The sequence below is a fragment of the Canis lupus genome, chromosome 11 (assembly GCF_003254725.2).
Source record: "Canis lupus dingo isolate Sandy chromosome 11, ASM325472v2, whole genome shotgun sequence".
Classification (NCBI taxonomy): Eukaryota; Metazoa; Chordata; class Mammalia; order Carnivora; family Canidae; genus Canis; species Canis lupus.
In genome coordinates, this window is record NC_064253.1 from 21,350,155 (window position 1) to 21,370,029 (window position 19,875).

Below are 19,875 nucleotides of genomic sequence, written 5' to 3' on the forward strand. Positions count from 1 at the left end.
CATCGTTCTTAGGAGTTGGTCTCAACCTTGTCTGTCCCCGGGTGGGGGGCACTTCATGTCCATCTCCCCCAGCTATGTCCCCTAGCTCAGCCCCAGCTCCTTCTCTTTGACCCAGAAGCCCACCACTGCCCTTGCTGGACAGCGTTTCCCTCCCAGATACACCCTCAGGTCAACCAGTCTTCCCACAAACAACCAGGAAAGCTCTGGAAACAGCTCCTGGAATCCAGTGCACACTCACAGAAGCCCAGACGTGACAGACTTTTCCCTGTCACCTGCTCCTCACCCAAGGACTGCATAGCCCAAGAGCACTTCCTTCATATGGAAACGTAGGCTCATAGGCTTGGGCCCCACACGGCTGCTCCACATGCTTTCTCCTTCTGGGCTGATGTGCCCCTTCACAGGCTTTTCCTCAACAGGCTGAAAAAAAGTAAAAATAACATTTTAATTCATGCACTTTGAGATTCCAAAAAATGTTTTCTAGAGGTTCAGAATGTCATCATCTTTGAAGTTCAGCTAAGCCAGCTGCCTCACTTCCCAGAGGAGCTGAGAGAGAGAGAACGCGCGCACACGCAAAGGGGAGCCAGTTCTGGGAGGAGGGGTCTGCCGAGGCAAGTGTCTAAAAATACCAGATTTCGTTATTGTGAACGATGAACCATTCTCGTGTATGTGGTTCCTGGACACAGCTTCATGTCAGCTCTACAGCAAGGCTGGTTTAGAGAGAAAACTTTCAAACCTGCCTTTACATAGGGGAAGCAAGACAACTATACACACCAGGGTCAGGAATCAGGTCTCCCCTTCTTCTCCCCGGCAAGCTTTGCTCACTGTGCACGTACACAACCACCCTCACCAAAGCCTGCCCTACCAGGGAAGTTCCAGGGATGATCGAGGTCCCAGGAAGCCTCTTGTTGCTCCAGATCACTGTGCTCCCATAGCCCCATGCTCTCCAAAAATGACACCCTTCACACAGACAACACAGCTGTCTGGTTCCTGCCCGCCTCCCCGCACCAAAGGTCGTGGGCCTTAGCCATTGTGTCCCCAGCCTAGAGGCCTAGAATGGATGGACGGATGGGAAGGAGAGGGAGAAAGAGGTGGAGGGAGGGAGGGAGGGAGGGAGGGAGGGAATCCAGGTGGCCATAACCTCACCTGGCCCACTTATTCCTCTTCTGCTCAGAGGGACATTGTAGGACTAAATGACCACAAGTCTTGTGACACTACAACTTACCCAGACACCCCTGGGCCCCAGTCCCACAATTTCAATACCAGGTCCTCTTGCTCTTTCACAAACTCTGGGCTTCAGCCGCCTCTGAGGATGTCTCTAGTCTGAAACTCTGGAAATTGGCAGTGGTATCCAATACCACTCAAGCTATCTTCAGCAGAGAAGAATTCACGAAGCCTCAAAAGCATTCCACTGGGCTCCAAGGCTGGGACTCAGGGAAATTCCAGCACCGGACACTCGTGTCCACAGGCATGGCCTCCCTGTACCTCTCTTCAGTTCCTGGCAAGTGAGTGGCTCTGCCTTCCCAGAAGCCCACCTGTCTGCAAATCCACCCCGAGCACAGGGCTGTGAGGCAGGTCCCGGGATCCCGGTGGGACCCAGAGACACCTAGTTCCGTGGCTGGGGTGGGGGGGGCGGCGGGGCACAGAGTCTCCCCTCCTGCCCAGCCCCAGCTGAATGATCTCTGAGCGGTCTCATCTCAATCCCAGGTGGTTGTGCTGGGCAGTCCTCCCCTGGCCAGCCTGGCTGGGTTCCCTGACCTGGACAACCACAGATAACACGCACACACACGCACACACGCTATTCATCTCCCCCTGCCTGCGTGTGCTGGCGCAGCCCCACTCGGGAGTAACAAGCCCAGGACAGAGACACAACGTGTGCCGAGTACCAGCGACCTGACAGCGGCCTGCCCACTTAGCCAGGAGAAAAAGAGCCCGCTGATGTCCTGTGGAGTTCCTCCGACCCCCACAGCGCGAGGGCCTTCCCTCTCAGCACTGTCACAGCATGCCAGGGGAAAGCCAGAAGCACACATGGGAGAGAGGCAGGAGGGTGCCCAGCCACAAACATGTGGCAGTCATGCAGAGATCATGGGCCACCGGAGGGAGCGAGGGCTATGAGGGGCCAGGAAGATCTGGAGAAAGGAGTCCACGAAATGGGTTAACTTTGGAAAGGATGGTTTTGAGAAGCAGTCATGTCAGATGGAGCAGTGGCAGCGAGGGCGGGCAGGAGTGCGCAGGGGGCGGGGGGAGCTGCCTGAGTAGCCCTGCCGCAGGGTGTGGGTGACCTGGGCCCCCTGCTTCCCCCGCCACTGCCCACTACATGCTCCACAGCTGGCACTTTCCCCTTCCCCCACAAGTATTTCCCTTTCTCAAAATGATGACTTTCCAGTACTTTCTGGAGGGGCTTTTAGTGGCTTTTGAAATACAAGCCTGTAACAGCAAATGCCACCTAGCCAATTTGCCAGAACATCCTACCTCCATAGAAATTTCTTCTAAAATGTCTTTCCTTCTTCCACCACAAACAGAGCCTTTGGAGCAAAGGGCCTTTTAATCAACAATTGTAAGAAGTTCTAAAAAGTCACTTTTAATAAGGCTGTCACTACAAGTCTATTTAGCTATTTTCTCTCTTCCCAAGGGACTACCCGGTGGTGGCAGGAAGCTGGCGCCAGCGGAAGGTGGGTGGGTGGGAGAGGCCTTCATCCATCACCCAGCGACAGGCCCCTGGTGCCTGGGGGGCGGGGAGGTGCAGGGGGGGCTCTGAGGGCACATCTGCAGCCCAGGGAAGTGCTGGCATGATTTATCACAGGCAGGATGTCACCTTCGCCCAGTCGCCCAGTTGGGTTTATCTGTTTGCTGGCTGCCCCTCCTCTCCCTGACCTCCAAATGCTTCAGTTCCTGGGACCCCAGGCCTGGTCTCTCCAACCTCCACACACAGGTGCCTCCTGTCACAGCTTCCCTCACCACCTCTGGGCTGAGAGCTCCCACATTTGTGTCCCCAGAACTCCCATATACCCAGCTGCTTCTCCTCAAACTCAGAATGTCCAAGATACAATGTGTGCACCTGTGCATGTTTCCTCCAGATAGGCTTTTCTCAGCCTTCTGGATCCCAGCAAAAGGCAGCACCATCACTGGGGCTGAAGCCTTAGAACCACCTTGTTCTCCTCACCACCACAGCCCCTCCAAGTCCATCCACAAGGCTGACAGCTTTCCCACCAAACCACATCCAGGCTTCTCACCTAGCCCCATCCAGGCAGCAGCCCCTATCTCCCTGCACAGAGCCCTGGCGTCCAAACATGCTCCCCCCTTCCCCACCCTTCTGCCTCATCAAAACCCCAAATTCAGCCACCCATTAGCTCTCAGCTCAAAGTCTCTCTCAAGGAAGCCTCCCTGCCCTATGAGCCAGCTCAGTCCTCAGTGGTCTGAATACCCGGTGTTGCCCCTTTGGGGCATGTATCCATTCAACCAACAGGGTAATGGTTTTGTTTTTATTGACTATCTAACTTTCCTGCTGGTTTTTGAGGCTGGGTTTATTTTGTTTGAGGCTGATCTCAGGGCCTTTCCCACCATAGGTTCTCAGTAAATACTGAAAGAATAAATCCATAATTCTGCAAATCCTAAGTAGGGGGTTGCCAGGAGCCAAGGAATCAAGAAGGAAAGAAAAAGGAGAGAGAATCTGGAACCCTCTCAAATGGGGTATGTTTCACCATAAAACCCATACAGCTGAGAAGTCTCATTATTCTCAAACACAGGATGCTGGGAGAGATGGAATATGGCATTTAAAAATAAGTTTATGGCAAATGGAACATAATTGAGGGGAATGAGAAGGTTTGCCATGCTCCAGGGAAATGTCTAGCTGCTCCTACCTCAGTTATGCCTGCTGGACTTCGGTCAGCCTTCACAGAGCTGAGGGAGGGCCCAGATGGATGCCTGGGCTACATGGGAGATGAGGTTGACCAAGCCGAGGGCTCTCACACGGCATTTCTTCTCTGCCTAGGGTCACCATCCTTCTAGCTGAGGCCTCTTCCTGTTTTTTTTAAGTTCTGAAAATAGGCTGCTCTTGCTGCAACTGTGATTCCTTTGGGGAACCATCCACCCTGCTCTCCATATGGTTCTGTGGGGCTGTCCATCATAGTGCCCCCAGCCCCAGGCTCTGGCCACAGAAGTGTGCCAAACTGAAATAATTACAGTATCACATCTCCCCAGACATAGTCATTGGTCCATGTGGACACTTGACGAGCAAGGCCAACCATTTCTGTGTCTATATGCTCACATATGGAGAAGCTTGCTTTTCTCTGACTTGCCAATCTAGAGTCATGTAAGCCTGGAGCTGCTAGCAGTCATCCTCCTCTTTCTGTATGAGGCAGCCTGCTAGCATTAAGAGAAAATGGGACCCAAACACGGATGAACAGGGTGAGCAGGGCCAAGAGGAGACAGTGAGAGAAAGGGCATTTTTTGTGTTGCTCAATCCAGCCTTGCCTGAAAGCAGACACCCCTGAATTTCTCAGCTACCTGAGTTAGTAAACATCCCCTTTGACTAGTGGGTTTGAGTCTAGATGAATAAAGCTCTTACCCTCAGAAGCCCCCAAGATTGACTCTTGTATCTATGCATGAACTTGACTCTTCCAACTCTACATCAAGTGTCTAAGATTACAGTCCGAGTGTAAGACCTGGCCATGCCGCAGTAATATAGAAGAGAAATCTCAGTGGTGTCCAGTCCCTATGCCTCACCCCAATCCCCAGAGATAAACCTCCCTCAGCAGGCCTTGTGTATCTGTACCCCAGAATCAGGAAACTCTGAACACAAGAGCTATAACATCCATTTCCTAGGCTCAGGAGCACTTTCTGGAGTTCCAGCTGTTCTTTCCTTCTAAATGGGGATAAATTCTCTGGATGTACACCACTCACTCCTTGCTGGGGGTGGGGGGCAGAAACCTGGCCTCTCTGGATGGGATAGAAATGTCCCTCTGAGCAGTGCTCCCACCAGTTCTATCTTCCTCATGATATACAGCCTAATGGAATTTGCTGGAATCCCCTTAACCAATATTGCTAACTCCTCTTTTATCTTCTGTTCTAAAAACCTGTCAAACTCATCATCTCTGCCCCACAAAACAAATTTATTTTTTTGAGTCATGTAGGAAAAAACTGAAGTTGAAATGCGGTGAGGGTAGAGGCTTTTGTATTGGTGTCAGGCGTCTGTGAAATCTAATGGAGCCATTCTTTGACAACATTATCTATGTTTGGCTAATTTGGTGGAGGAGACAATGTCCTCTATTGAGCAGGAAAAATAGAATGCGCAGTCCTAGAAAAGCAGAGAGTTGGCCCATCATGGATAATTTGCTTCCTCTATTCATCCCTCAGATAGGCACTCAATTACAGAGACGTTCCCAGGTAAATTTCCATTCATTCTTTTATCACCTCCACACATTCATTTTATCAATGAAATAGTCATTTTTAAAATAGCTTGAAGCAGAGATGCATGTCAGTAAACAAAAGGACAGGCTTCCTTATCACAGTATATTTTATCCTGATTATTTATTCTTCTACCCCTCAGAAAGCTCTGCGACTAATTCACTCTCTCGGTCCCCTCTAATGTTTTTCCTATTAATGCAGCCCAGACTGGCTCTCTGATGAACCACAGGAGTAAACCTTTCCTGAGCTCCATGTTCAGGGGCCTGGTCCCAGGGCTGAGGCTAGCTGGAAAGGAAGGAAACTGCCCCTGATCCTGAGGAAACTGATCAAATCAGAGGCAGGCAGCCCAGGCAATGAGATCACAAAACCCACAAGTGGTCTGCTAAGGGTGGCCATGTAGGACAGGGACTGGTGTCCTGATGGCAGCAGCAGGCATGGCTCACTGCCCAGAGGCCTGGTCACCTGAATCCCCCAGGACCACGAAGAGAACTTCTGCTCCTTCCAGAGTTAGCTCAGAGGATTTACTAAGCTCTTCCTTTGCACCAGGTCTGGGGCTGGCTACTGAAGGCGTGAGGATGCATCAGCCAAGATCCTGGCCCCCAAGAAGGTGTCATACACAAAGAAAACAAGGTGAGGGAGCATCACCTTTGCCACGAACCCTGGTTAAAACTGGAGCTCCAATCATGGAAGGTTTTTCTTCCAGGATGAAACACAACTTAAAAGATTTATGCCAAGAGGCTATAGCTCCGGAAAAACCTGTCAAACTCCGTTAGGAGCAGCACAGAGGAACGCACCAGAGTCAGAACACATCTCTGACATCAGGTGCCAGGAAAGTCAAGTGTGATGGTTAATTTTATGTGACTTGGCTAGACCACAGTACCCAGATATTTGGTTAAACACTATCCTATGGGTTTCTATGAAGGTATTTTTTTTTTTTTTAGATGAGATGAACATTGAAACCAGGGAGCAGGGCAGCCCCGGTGGCCCAGCGGTTTAGCACCGCCCTCAGCCCAGGACGTGATCCTGGAGACCCGGGATCGAGTCCCATGTCGGACTGCCTGCATGGAACCTGCTTCTCCCTCTGCCTATGTCTCTGCCTCTCTCTCTCTCTCTCTCTCGCTGTCTCTCTCTCTCTTTCTCATGAATAAATAAATAAAATCTTTAAAAAAAAAAAAAAGAAAGAAAGAAAAAAGAAACCAGGGAGCAGTTGGGGCGCCGACTGGCTCAGTCCATAAAGCGTGTTGCCCCTGATCCAGGCGCTGTAAATTCAAGCTCCACATTGAATGTAGAGATTACTTTAAAAATATTTTTTTAATCAATTAATCAATGAGGGGACTTCCAGTAAAGCAGATTATTCTCTATGATGTGGGTGGGCTTCACCCAATCAGTTAAAGACCTGAACAGAAAAAGACTGAGCTCCCCTGAGAAGAGCCGGTTCTGCCAGCAGTGGCATTTGGACTCGGACTCTACCCTGCAGATTTTGGATTTGCCAGCTTCCACAATCACGTGAGCCAGTTCCTTAAACATCTAGGGAGTCAAGCTCTCTTCTCAAACACAGAACTCTATTGTAAGAGCCCCTTGAATAAATAAAATCTGTCTACCATCCATAAATAAGAGCAAATATCTATATTCTGCCTCTAGATAACATATAATCTTTTTTTATTGCAAAACTAATTTATTTCCATGCACAACAATGAGGATTAGAATCCCTGCTAACAAGGAAAGCAGTCTTCTGTCAAACAGAGATCAAGATTTTTAAGTCACTGGCAGTGGGACCTACTACAATGGAAGACTTGCTGTGCTGTTTGCAGATGTTAAGCCTCTTTATCTGATGTCTTAGCAGGCTTTTCAAACATGCCTTCCTGCTGGGCCAACTTTCCTAATTCCTTCTGATAGCCACGCAGGTATTCCAGATAGCCTATGTTCCTCCTGTATTTATCTAGGAACTTTCTCAGGAAGGTCATACTGTGTGTGTGTGTGTGTGTGTGTGTGTGTGTGTGTGTGTGTTTTCTGTTTCTCTGGAGAACCCTGATTAATAGACCAAGTGGCAGTACTCCACACATTCTGTGGTGTGTGTAGAAACCAGTCACCCCAGAACATAAAGACTCCTAACTCTGGGAAAAAAAACTAGGGGTGGTGGAAGGGGAGGAGGGCGGGGGGTGGGGGTGAATGGGTGACGGGCACTGAGGGGGGCACTTGACAGGATGAGCACTGGGTGTTATTCTGTATGTTGGTAAATTGAACACCAATAAATTAAATTTATTATTAAAAAAAAAAAAAAAAGAAAAGAAACCAGTCACCCTGCGCACTCCAGGACATGGAGGAGATTCAGGGCCCACTCAGAAAATGCTGAGGTTTCAAACCAGGGGAAACAGGGAACAGGAGCTGCAGGGGAAGCCAGCACTCGGGGAGGAGAACAGGAGTTCCATGTTTTCAACACCTACATCCAGCTGTCACCTCCAGCTGGGGACTAGGGGCAGGATCTGGGCCACTGAGTAGCTTCTAGACTCTGCCATCATTCTCAAGCCTCAGAGCTGCATGGAGGAAAAGCAAATAGCATTACCTGGAGCCCAAAACCTGGGGGTACCAGGAAGGCATACAGCTGTCCTTGGATCCCTTATTAGATGAACCACCTAGTGAGGAAACCACGGGTGCCCACCCGCAGAGCATCAGCCTTCTTGCCTCCTCCTCTCTTCTGACCCAGAGAGAAACTGGCTCCTGGGGGGCTGCTGGGTTGGCCACACCAGGAGTATCAGCTACCATTACCAGGTATAAGGCCCACAGCTGGGGAGTCACAGGGAGAAATGTTTATTTTCCCAAAGCAGGACTTGGAACAACCTGGTGAAGGAAGGCATCCACTGAGCATAAACAGGAAGACAAGTACCCCAGGTGGTCTTCTAGGCAGATGTTACCTGAAGCAGCCTAGTCCTTATGGAACCCATTCAGGTGGGAGCAGATGCCCAGGCTCAGGACAGAAAGGCCCTTTGAGGGTGCTCCAGGAAACGGTTCAGGTGTGTGGGCTGTCAATCACACTCTCGGTTTCATGAATATGCATAAGTGTCATGGATATTCATGAACAATCCCATCAACCTAGCAACAAGAACAGGATTCCTTCTGTTGTTAAACAGCCTCTTAACATCAAGCAGTCTGGTGGGTCAGGAGAGGAGGCTGGAAAGAATGTGCACATCTCCCCTCTCTGTTCCTTGGCCTCCCAACAGCAAGATGGGGCTAATATTTATTACTGTAGCTAAAACACACTGTGCCTTTTAGAGGAAGCTGCTGCGTTCCAAATGCAAGCATGACCCCATGAGTGCCACTCACCTCCCCTGCTGTACAGATAGAGACTGTGTTCAAACTACACTTCTGTAAATAGAATTCTACTTCAGAGAGTTTTCCTTAAAAACATTCTTTTATGACTGGCTTGTCTGGGGGTCAAGAGGGCTCCTCGCACTTTAAATGGAGGACGACTGCAATAATCAAAGATGATGTTCTGCAAACAGACGCTTAACGCAACACGAGAATGCTCAAAATTTACAGAAGCTGGTCATGCCGCCTCTTTCCCTTGGAATTCTGTTCCCTTTCTTTCCACCCACTGACTGTTGCCCCCGAGAGCCACTGAGAATGCTCTGTAACCAGAAAAGAGCTACAGACCCATGAGCAGTTGAAGCAACACAGTGGAAACCAGAGGGCTTCGGTAAACAGGTACAGAGGGAAAGAACACCAGAAGCTTCCATGGATAGAAGGCCATATCCTCTCACCACAAAATCCAGACAAAACTAAGGGACACCCTGGTCACACATGACAACAGTATCTGCTCGTGTATGAACCCATCTTGTCCCTCGATGGTAAGATGGTGTCTTTTTGTCGTGCTCCAGATGGCACCTTCTGGGAGAAACTTCTCAATCTCCACCCCGAATCCTGCCCACCCCCAGCTCCACCCCCAGACTTCCTGCACTCGCCTTCTTCAGATACTGTCTTCTCACCTCTGATTTCCCCACCCCTGCTTCTCCACCCACCAGACACTATGAACTCCTTGAAAGGAGGGGTTTCCCCGCCACATAGCCTCAAATATATCCTTGCCACTTACCCACTGAACTTCATTTTTAAGGCATAAAACATGAAATCCTCAGCTGAGATGTTATTTTTTAACACATTCAAATATTTAACTTTTCCCTCAGATTTTAAACTTCTATAAATCTTTCCACTCCAAACTAGAACACAACATTCTGCCATCTTTAAGACTTAGCACATTTCCAATGACACAACATGTGGCTCCCCTAAATAGCCAGGGTGCTGATGTTCTTGGAACCCATAGGATGGGATGCAGGGAGGCTGGACAGAAGCAAGGGACATCTCCACGATAGAACAGGCTCAAATGGACTAAAGCCATGTCACTCAGTCCAGGGCACGTGTGGTGAATACAGTCTCCAGTCCTGATGATACAAGCCAATTAACGGCCAACAGACGTGACTCTCATCATCTTGCCCTCAAATCCATCCAGGCTTGAGAGCCAGTGTGGGGCTGGGAACCATGGAGGATACCAGCAGCTGGAAGACCAGATGTTAAGAGACCTCAGTGTTAACTCTGCAGTATTAAAAAAAATAATAAATCAAAAAAAACTAAAGAGAAAAGTTAAGTATGCTATCTTGGCTGGTATCCTTCACAATGACTTTGAAAGCCTGATGGTGAAATAGAGCCTTCTGGAATTTTTTTTTCCCTCATGCTTCTTCTGAAGTCATTGAAAGAAGATGTCAAGGAAAAAGCTGGATCTCACCCAGCTGCCCCCTCTGTGCTGCTGCATTGGGCACAGGAGGAGAAGGTAGAGAGCCCAGAGCTTCAGGACAGGCATGCCCCCTTCACTCCTTAGCACCCCCACCCACGCACATGAAACCTAACAGCACCTGGAAAACAGAATGGATAAAGTGAATTCAGTGAAACCACCAGGAAACTGGGACTGCAGGATGCATAGTAACTTGTACCTCAGTCTGCTAACTTTGAAAGTGGTCGATTTGAATGGGTGGTGTCAACACGAGTACAAAGCTCAGTGGCAAGAAGGACATTTCTTAACTGTATGTAAAACAACCTTGAAGGGTAACATGGTGCTGCTGACCGTGTTTGCAGGATGAGGGGAGGGAACGCAGGGGTGTTTCTCGCTAACCTTGAGGGCTGTCTGGTATGTTCCAGCAGCCCCTCCTGGGTCTGCATTCTGCCTTCAGTAGAGCTGGTCCCCACAAGATCTGGGGTTTCAGAAGCTCAAAGAAACAATGTCCCCTCCATCAGGGTGATGCCAAAACATTTTTATTTAAAAACTGTATAAAATGAATCCCAAACTGTCAAGTGGCCAGATGAGACCAGGTGGCAGCACAGCAGGGAGTCGGGGATTCTGTGATGGTTAAAAGGTAAGCAAAAGAAGCTTTACCATCTTCTCTCCCCTCCTTCCCACATGGGGGCTACCTGGAAAATGGAAGGTAGGGCTCGCTTCCCTGTGTGAAGTCCCTCCCAAGCCCGTCAGTCTAGACTTAGAGAATGCCACTGGTTTCCACTCAGCCCATACACATTAAATGAACATGTGCTACCTCCCAGGCACAGGGCTAGGGGCTGGGCACACCACGATGCACAAAGGCAGGCTGGGCCTGCCCTCATGGCAGTCTGGCTGGGCTGGTGACACAGACATTTTATAAATACACAAAGTTTCAATGCACTCACAGTTGGGACAAGGGCTTCAACCTAAGGGGTGCTGTGTGCTAGGTGGCCACTTTTCCTCCACAGACTTGGGCAATTCTTGAGAGCAAAAAGAGCTTGGGAATCCCACCTGAGGCCTTCCTCTGCATAGAGCTGCCCATGCAGGGCTTCCGGTTTCTGAGGATCTGCATCCTAGGACTGCAATTCTTGGGATTGCCCCTCTCATGCAGGATACCTAGAGGGTGATCCAGAACCTCATAGCTGTCACATCCTCTCGTCATCTGGTAGAAGCTGCTCAATGCCCTGTCTCCAGCCCTACAGATCTCTCCTGGACATAGTGGCTACAAAACTTACATTTCAAAAATTAATTTGTCTTCCCCATTGCCCTGTGCCAGATTAATCAGCCTCAAACACCACCTTTATGTCATCACTCCACTCCTCAAAAGTGCCACACTATTTCCATGCAGGTTTCCATGCCATGTTTCCCTTAAACCCCACATAAAACCATTACTTTGGGAAGGAAAGAGTGTTACTGAGTTCTGATACAGGTACTTACCAACTTATCACATTTACCTAAACTAGACCTCTTCAGAAGTCCCTCCAACCCACTCACCCACATACACACACTCCTGCCTCTAATTTCACTCCTGCCTCTAATTTTGGTTTCCTACCCTCTTCCATCTTAATTTCCCCTGCCCTTCAAGGCTTATTCAGGGCTTGCCTCTTCCATGAAGCTTTCCTCTATTGCTCTCATAAGAAGAGATCTAGCCAAAATCCTATCCCAAACAAGAACTGCTCCCATGTCAGAACCCTCTTGCACTGTTGGTGGGAATGTGAACTGGTGCAGCCACTCTGGAAAACTGTGTGGAGGCTCCGCAAAGAGTTAAAAGTAGACCTGCCCTACGACCCAGCAATTGCACTGCTGGGGATTTACCCCCAAAGATACAGATGCAGTGAAACGGCAGGACACCTGCACCCCAATGTTTATGGCAGCAATGTCCACAGTGGCCAAACTGTGGAAGGAGCCTCGGTGTCCATCAACAGATGAATGGATAAAGAAGATGTGGTTTATGTATACAATGGAATATTACTCAGCCATCAGAAGAGATGAATACCCACCATTTGCTTCAACGTGGATGGAACTGGAGGGTATTCTGCTGAGTGAAGTAAGTCGATCGGAGAAGGACAAACATTATATGGTCTCATTCATTCAGGGAATATAAAAAATAGTGAAAGGGATTAAAGGGGAAAGGAGAGAAAATGAGTGGGAAATATCAGAGAGGGAGACAGAACATGAGATACTCCTAACTGAGAAACGAACAAGGGGTGGTGGAAAGGGAGGTGGGCAGGGGGATGGGGTAACTGGGTGATGGGCACTGAAGGGGGCACTTGATGGGATGAGCATTAGGTGTTATGCTATCTGTTGGCAAATTGAACTCCAATAAAAAAAATTAAACAAAAAAAAAGAACTGCTCCCATGGCATGCCAGGTGCACCCTGGGACCCAGAGATAGCAGGAGAGCTGCCTTGGGCATCCCCAGAGCCACGGCCTCTTCCCTACTCAAGCCTGAGGCCTCCCTGGAAGCTCCTTAAACACACTCATCAAAGGCCGGAAACTAAGACCTCACACCTGGAGCCCACCAGAGCTAGGCTCGGGAGCTCCCGACATTGGAGGTTTGGCTTCTGCACCCTCAGTTGAATTTATCTTCCCCTTTGCTTGCATCTGTTCCTCTGCTCCCCCTCTACATGCAGGAGAGCCATAAGGCCTGGCATTCTCAGAACCCTCCCATTCCCTAGCTAGCCCAGCACCCTGGGGATCCTGTCCAAATCTGTGCCTTTAAATGCCACATAGGTACCCATGGCTCCATGTTCACATCACAGGCCCAGAACTTCCCCTGAGCTCTCCCCAGGGGCATAGACCCAAGACCCTCCTCAGTGTGTCCACATAGAACATCTAAAGGAATCTTTAGCTTGACTTGTCCAAACTTGCATTCTTGATCCTCTCTTAATTTGCCACTTTTTGCAAAATTCAGGCTCCTCACCTGAGTAAAGGATACCACCATCCATCTAGCCAGCTGCTCAGAATAAAAATCCAGGGGTCACCCATGATGTCTCTCTCTGTCACCTTCCAGAGCCAAATAGCCACTCGAGACAGCTCTATCTCATGAATCCAATCACTGTTTTCTACCTCCATGGCATCATTTTGGCTCACTTGCTAGCATGTCTTGCCTGGAAACATCATGTCCACTGTTCTTCTTGCTTCCAGGCTTATCTGTTGTCCATCCTCAAGAGGAGCCTGAGTGATGGTTTCACTCCCTACTCAAAACCCTCCAGGGGCTCCCAGAATCTCTTACACTAAACTCAAAATACCTTAATGGGGCCACAGGCCCCATGTGATCTGTCCCTGATGCTTCTCCAGCAACAGTTCCTACCACACCACTCCTGGTTAGACTCCTCAAACATACCAAGTTAAGTCTAGCCTTGGGGCCTTTCCACTAGCTGAGCCTTCCACCTTCACATCTGCACATGATGGGCTCCTTCTCATCATTCAGTCTCATTCAAATCTCAACGCTGATGTCACCTTCTCAGATCGCCCAATGTAAAGTAGCTCCCCACATCCTCCACTTCACTTTTTGACTCAATGTCCCTGCTTGATTCTACATCCATGCCACTATCACTCCCTAAAGGCATTGTATTCATTTACCTAGGTCCTTGTTGATTATCTGCTCCCACCACTGGAGCATAAGCTTCAGGAGTGCAGAGGCTTATCTACTGTGTCCACTGCTGCAACCCAGTACCTAGGACAATGCCCTGCACTTTAGGAGGTGCTTCATAAAGTTCCATTGGACATTGCCTAAACTCTGTGACATGAGTGGTAGGCTGGATTCTGCAAGGTTCTACCTCTGGTCTGAACAAAGGGAAAGCACAAGGTGAGCTAGGGACTTCCAGAAGCAATTTCACGGGAGATGCTTCCCCATGGGCCATCTCATCAACCTGGTGACTGGCTTTCCAAGAGGAGCAGACTCTTCATGAGCAAAGGAGAGGCCAAGACAGCCAGAGAGCATCTCAAGCACAGAAACATCCTTAGCTGTGGGAGAAGTCATCAGCCTCCTGTCTAAGAGGGGGGCAGCTGACCTCCATGCTGTCCAACAGCAACATAATGTAAGCCACAAATGGGAGCCACAGACATAACTGTGAATTGTCTAGGGACCAGATTTTTAAAAGATTTTTTTAATGTGAAATTTATTTTAATAATATAGCTTATTTAGGGACACTTGGGTGGCTCAGTTGGATATGTGTCAGACTGTCGATTTCGGCTCAGGTCATGATCTCAGGGTCATGAGATCAAGCCCTGTGTGGGCCTCTGCACTCAGCAGGGAGTCTGCTCAAGGATTCTCTCTCCCTCTCCCTCTGCCCCTCTCCCTGTTCTCTATCCCCGTAAGGGAAAGAAAGAAATACACACAAACACACACAGCTTATTTAACCCAATATATAAAAATATTATCATTTTACTTAATGTAAAAAAGTGACTAATTCATCTACTTTCTTCAAACTCAAGTGCCTATTTGCACTTATAGAACATCTCAATTTGGACTGGCCAAATTTCCAGCGCCCAACAGCTGGTGGCCACTATATTGGACAGTGTAGGTCTAGAATAACTGAGCTTCAGTGGTGGTAGATGAGAAAAGCATTATGTCAAACATGGAATGCATTTTGTTCTCATGTGTTGAATCTTTTCACATGATGAAGATTTTTCTGAATTTGATTAAAACAGAGTCTGCACAGATTTTTTTTTTCTTTTCCCTAAATTTCTGTGGCACAATCCTTTGCATGGCCTTAAATTTGCAGCACGTGTAGGAGCTGGCCCTCCCCTGCCAAAAAACAGAAGCAGTGCTTCCCCTCTGGCATTGTGATTTTCAGGCTCCTGTCTTTCTGACTCTAGGTCCACCAAGAGACTATCACACGTTTATTAACTGCCTTTAATGGGGATCTGTTTCTAATAGCAGAATTAATGAGTCCTATAAACCAGCTGCAAAGGGAGAAGGTAATTCCATGGCAAAGAGAGAAGAGGCTTATTTGGAAATCTGAGCGTGTGCCAGAATCACACACCTTCCTGCACACAAACCTATCCCTGGCTTTTCCAAACCTCCTACCCCACAAGCTTTTTGTCCTGGGGTGAACACCACACCACAGGGTCTATGAAATCAGGGGCTGTCACCAACAAGGACACAGGCAGCCTGCTGAAGTGAGAACACACAGCCTGACACTAATATTCCTTCTGCTTGTCCCTGAGAGTGAGCCCAGTGGAGGGAGAGCAAGAAATTCAACTGGATTTAATACAGTGAGTGTCTCCTGGGGCCAGCTAGGTCTCAGCATGAGGCGGAGGGTGGGAAAGCAGCAAATGGAAACCCAGACAAGACGTGCATCCATCCTCCCCTCAGGGAATATGAAGAAGCCACACTCAATTACAAAGGCAAAATCTTCTCAGCGTTCAGCCTAAAGAACATGCCCCTCTTTTGGAAGCCAAATTGGGCAGGGATTGGTGGAGGGAGAATTAATAGATGATACATTTTTTAAGATTTTATTTATTTGGGGGGTTGGGTAGTGAGAGCAAGAGAGAGCAGAGAAGGAGAGGGAGAAGCAGGCTCCTCACTGAGCAGGGAGCCCAATGCAGGGCTCAATCCCAGGACCCTGAGATCATGACCTGAACCGAAGGCAGACACTTAACTGACTGAGCCACCCAGTTGCCCCAGCAGATGATCTTTATTCCATGCCAAGAGCCCTCATGAGGACAGTGACACAAGCCACCCCAGGAGATATATCATTTTGGGAAGGGGACCGTGAGCCACAGACAGGAAGACTACAGACCTCCCTCCCCCTTTCTTCTCTTCGTGGTGGCCTAGGGAGGGAACACTCAGACAATTTCAAGGGGCAGAAAGTGAAGCTTCCCATCATCAAACAAATTAGGCCCCAGAAGGAGCTCAGATAGTGCAAAGTAGAGGCAGGAGAAAGCAGTCACCCAGGTAACTAGGTCAACAGCAGAAGTGAGGGCAGTCAGTAAGCAGGGGCCAGGGGCATGTCCACTGTCAGTGTCATTGTGAAATACAAAGTGTGACAATGAGACAGACAGTTTCAAATTATCTGGGAAGCCAAACAAGGTACATCAGTGATGAGGAATAACTAGTTTAGTAAGGCAAGTTCGGCACCACGTTTAAGGGATGATGTTTTCTTAAATTTCACTCTGGGGCCAGCTGGGTGGCTCAGTGGTTGAGCACCTGCCTTTGGCCCAGGGCATGATCCTAAAGTCTCGGGATCGAGTCCCACATCAGGCTCCCTGCAGGGAGCCTGCTTCTCCCTCTGCCTATATCTTTGCCTCTCTCTGTGTGTCCCTAATGGAAAAATAAATAAAATCTTTCTTTAAAAAAATCTCACTCTTATTTATCTCCTTCATGGATGCATATGAGAACATGGCTTGTTCCAAGTGCTTCTCAATTCCAGCTGCCTATCAATTCCAGCCAAGGCCAGGGTCTCACCCAGTCCATCTAAATCAGAATCTCAGAGCAAGAGGCCTGGAAAGCCATATGTGGTGCCAATGTGCAGCCAGGGTTGAAAACTGCTGCTCAGGAAAACTAACAAAAGACCGGTGGCTGAAAGGGACAGAGAGAAGTATATCAACTCCAGGAACACAGAAAGGTCTAGCAAATCAGGCCACTCATGGGGTCACTGACATACTGGAACTGTGGGCTGCTCCTGCTGGGACTGTTCCAGCACTGAGTGAATCATGCAGAGGGGATTCTTGAATTACTTTTTGCTAAATCTTAGATTCCAAGAGAACTAAAAACCAAGTGCTTCGTGATTAAATTGTTCCTGTGGGGAGGTGCCGGTTTCCAATTTCCAAACTCAGGACTTAAAGCCTAGAGGATGTCTACTGCCTTATTCATGTTGGAGAAGTGGCCTGAGACATTCACCTTGGCTAACAAAACCTGGGGGTTTCTGGGCTATTTCAGTGGCCTATGGGAACAATGGAACAGAATCCTTGAAATAAGACTGTCCCCCCAAAATGCAGATTATGGCATAATTGTAAGGCTGACTGGCCAGCCCGTGTGTTGTCCTATGCCAGGATTTCCACTCTGCAAGACATCAGAATTCTCTGGCAATCTTGGGCTGTCTGGGTGGCTCAGTGGTTGAGCATCTGCCTTGGGCTCAGGTTGTGACCCCAGGGTCCTGAGATCGAGTCCCACGTCAGGCTCTCTGCATGGAGCCTGCTTCTCTCTCTCCCTGTGTCTCTGCCTCTGTGTGTCTCTCATGAATAAATAAATAAAATCTTAAAAAAAAAAAAAAAGGATTACCTGGCAATCTGACTTGAAAGCATCCATTCCTAGGTCCTGCCTCCAGATTTACTAAAACAGAATGTTTAGGGGTGAGAGCCAGGAATTGTATTTTTAAATATTCTCTCAGGTACTCGTGGCCCGAAGTCATATGAGGAAATCTGTGGTCTTTGCTCCTCCGCTACCGCCAGGTGGAGGAAGCCTAGCTGACTGTCCCTCACTGCAATGCCCTGAAAACTCCTCTCTGGAAAGAGTACCCAGAATGGTACCCAAGGCTCCAGAAAGGAAATCCACACCCCTATGGGGCTGGTCATGCAATCCCAAGCATCACAGAAGCCAATCAAGACTCCAGCCTGACATTTGCAAAGACCTGGAAAATCATGTCCGGCAAAACCTAATGAGGGGTTTGTTACACAATTCAGAAGAGGCAGGGATGAGGGAAGTCAGTGGGCCTCTAAACAGGGAAAGATCCCTAGAGTCGTCGCATTCATGGAAAGGACAGAGCATCCTCAGCCAAGTGGGTGGCACGGCAAAGGCTGAGGGCAGAAATGGGTACCGGCCCGGGTGAAGGAGAGGCATTCTCCAGGCAGTTGGGCCCCCAGTGGGAATGGCGGATGGTAGGGGAGGACCCTGCACTCTGGGCCTCTGGAACTCTTCTAAACACATGGTCCCTGTTCCAGCTCTTGGGGACCACCCTGGGGAGAGGCAGAGCCCAACAAATTGTACGTCAGATGGGCCACGTTACTGCTTAGGATGCAAGTTGTCTCAGCTCTGCTGATTCAGATCCACGGTTTGCCAAGTCTCTTTGCCTGCCCATCATGACACCCCCCCCCCCCCTAGAGATAAAAAGCCCAGGAAAAGCCATTTACAAAGGGGATGCTGACCCAGCACTCCACCGGAGCCTGAAGGATGGCCCATTGATTGGCTCCCGGGCCGTGCAATTCTCAGATAAGCCCAGGGTGGGGCCAGTGCCACCGCTCCCCTCTGGAGGGTCTGAGTGAGCAAAAGTGTTAGGAAGGTTGGCCACTGAGTAGCAGATAAAATATTCCAGCTCTCCAAACCCCATGGGTATCATTCTGAGCAGAAAATAACATTATAGGCTGGTGTCAGGTCACTGGATAATTAGGTAAAATGAATGACTAAGTAGACTTTAAAAGCCATGCAACTAGCGATGTCCCAGACTGAGGCACTGACCCATCCTCACTTATGAGCCCCAGAGACTCTGAGAAAAGGCCACAGCATTTGTGGTGTCCTCCCCCTCAGGTGGCCTCAGGGAGAGCGTGGCTTGGTGCTTAGCTGAAGCTCTAAGCTAAACTGGGAGAGGACTCAAAGATGCTCCAGCAGTCCCTGTCCACAGAGTCCTCTAGGCTCCATGAAGCTCCCTGGTGGCCACAGATACCCAGGCCCAAGCCCACCACCTTACATGCTTTCCAGCACCATCTCCAGCACTCCCTGGGCCAGCCAGAGGAAGCAACAAACACCTCTAGAAACATAGCCTCTTGTCGTGTTGCCATCCACTACCACACTATGTGGAGCTTGTACTTCATATTATTCTCTCATTAAATCTTCCCAATAACCCCACAAACTTTGGTCTATTATCATCTCCATTCTACAGAGGCACACGTGAAGGTGCAGGTCGCATCTTGGGAAGGGGTGGAGCCGCCATATTTGAACCTGGCCTTGTCTGATTCCAAGGCCATGCTCTTGTCATAACTAATGGGAGTTCTGCTGTATTGATCAGAGTCCAGTCAGGGACTGAGAAACCATGTCAGGTCCTTCACAGAGAGGAGATTTAACACCATGAATCACTCACACAGGTGCTGGGACAGCCAGAAGAAGGTGAGATGACCTAGAGAGTAGGACATGCAAGAAACCAATAGCTCCCAGGGACTGGGGGTCACAAAGGGAGGAGATGATATTCCCTGGAGCTGAGAGGAGAGGCTGCAGCCCCGGGAGCTGGGAGCACAGAGGAAGGCCACCACAGGAGCTGCCCTGCCTTGGAGACACCACTGGGAGAAGGAGAAAGAGAGTAAGGAAAACTAGGGCTTCCCTGGCCTTCCTGCCTTCTGAGCCTCCTGTGGACAAAACCCGGGAGGAGGCCACCTGGCAAGGAAGCCAGGGAAACCATCCACAGGCTCTGGGTCTAAGAATACAGAGAGATGCTGGGACCGAGCTGTGAGACGAAAGTGGAGAAGTAGCATGAGTTCCACAGTACACTTGTCCCCCACAGCACAGGACCAAGTGGTTTCCAACCTCTGTCATAATCGTCCCAGCGACTCTGGGCACTGGCATCATTACTGTCCCTGTTTTAGAGATAAAGGAAATGAAACTTGAGAGGCCACACAACATGCTCAAGGTCATGCAGCAGAATTTAGATTCCAATCCACATCTGCCAGGATCCTAACACTGGGTACACCAGGAACCAGGTGTAGACTTGGCAACATTGCCCTAGGAGCTTCCAC

At 49.2% G+C, this 19,875-nt stretch overlaps 1 long non-coding RNA gene across 1 annotated transcript in view; it reads right to left on the reverse strand.

The window, feature by feature from the left end:
• Positions 1 to 19,875, reverse strand: part of LOC125752153 (uncharacterized) — a 63,903-nt gene that overhangs the window by 13,457 nt on the left and 30,571 nt on the right. The window contains exon 2 of the long non-coding RNA XR_007400950.1: positions 239 to 417. This is a non-coding gene — a long non-coding RNA (uncharacterized LOC125752153). The remainder of the gene's footprint in view (positions 1 to 238; positions 418 to 19,875) is intronic.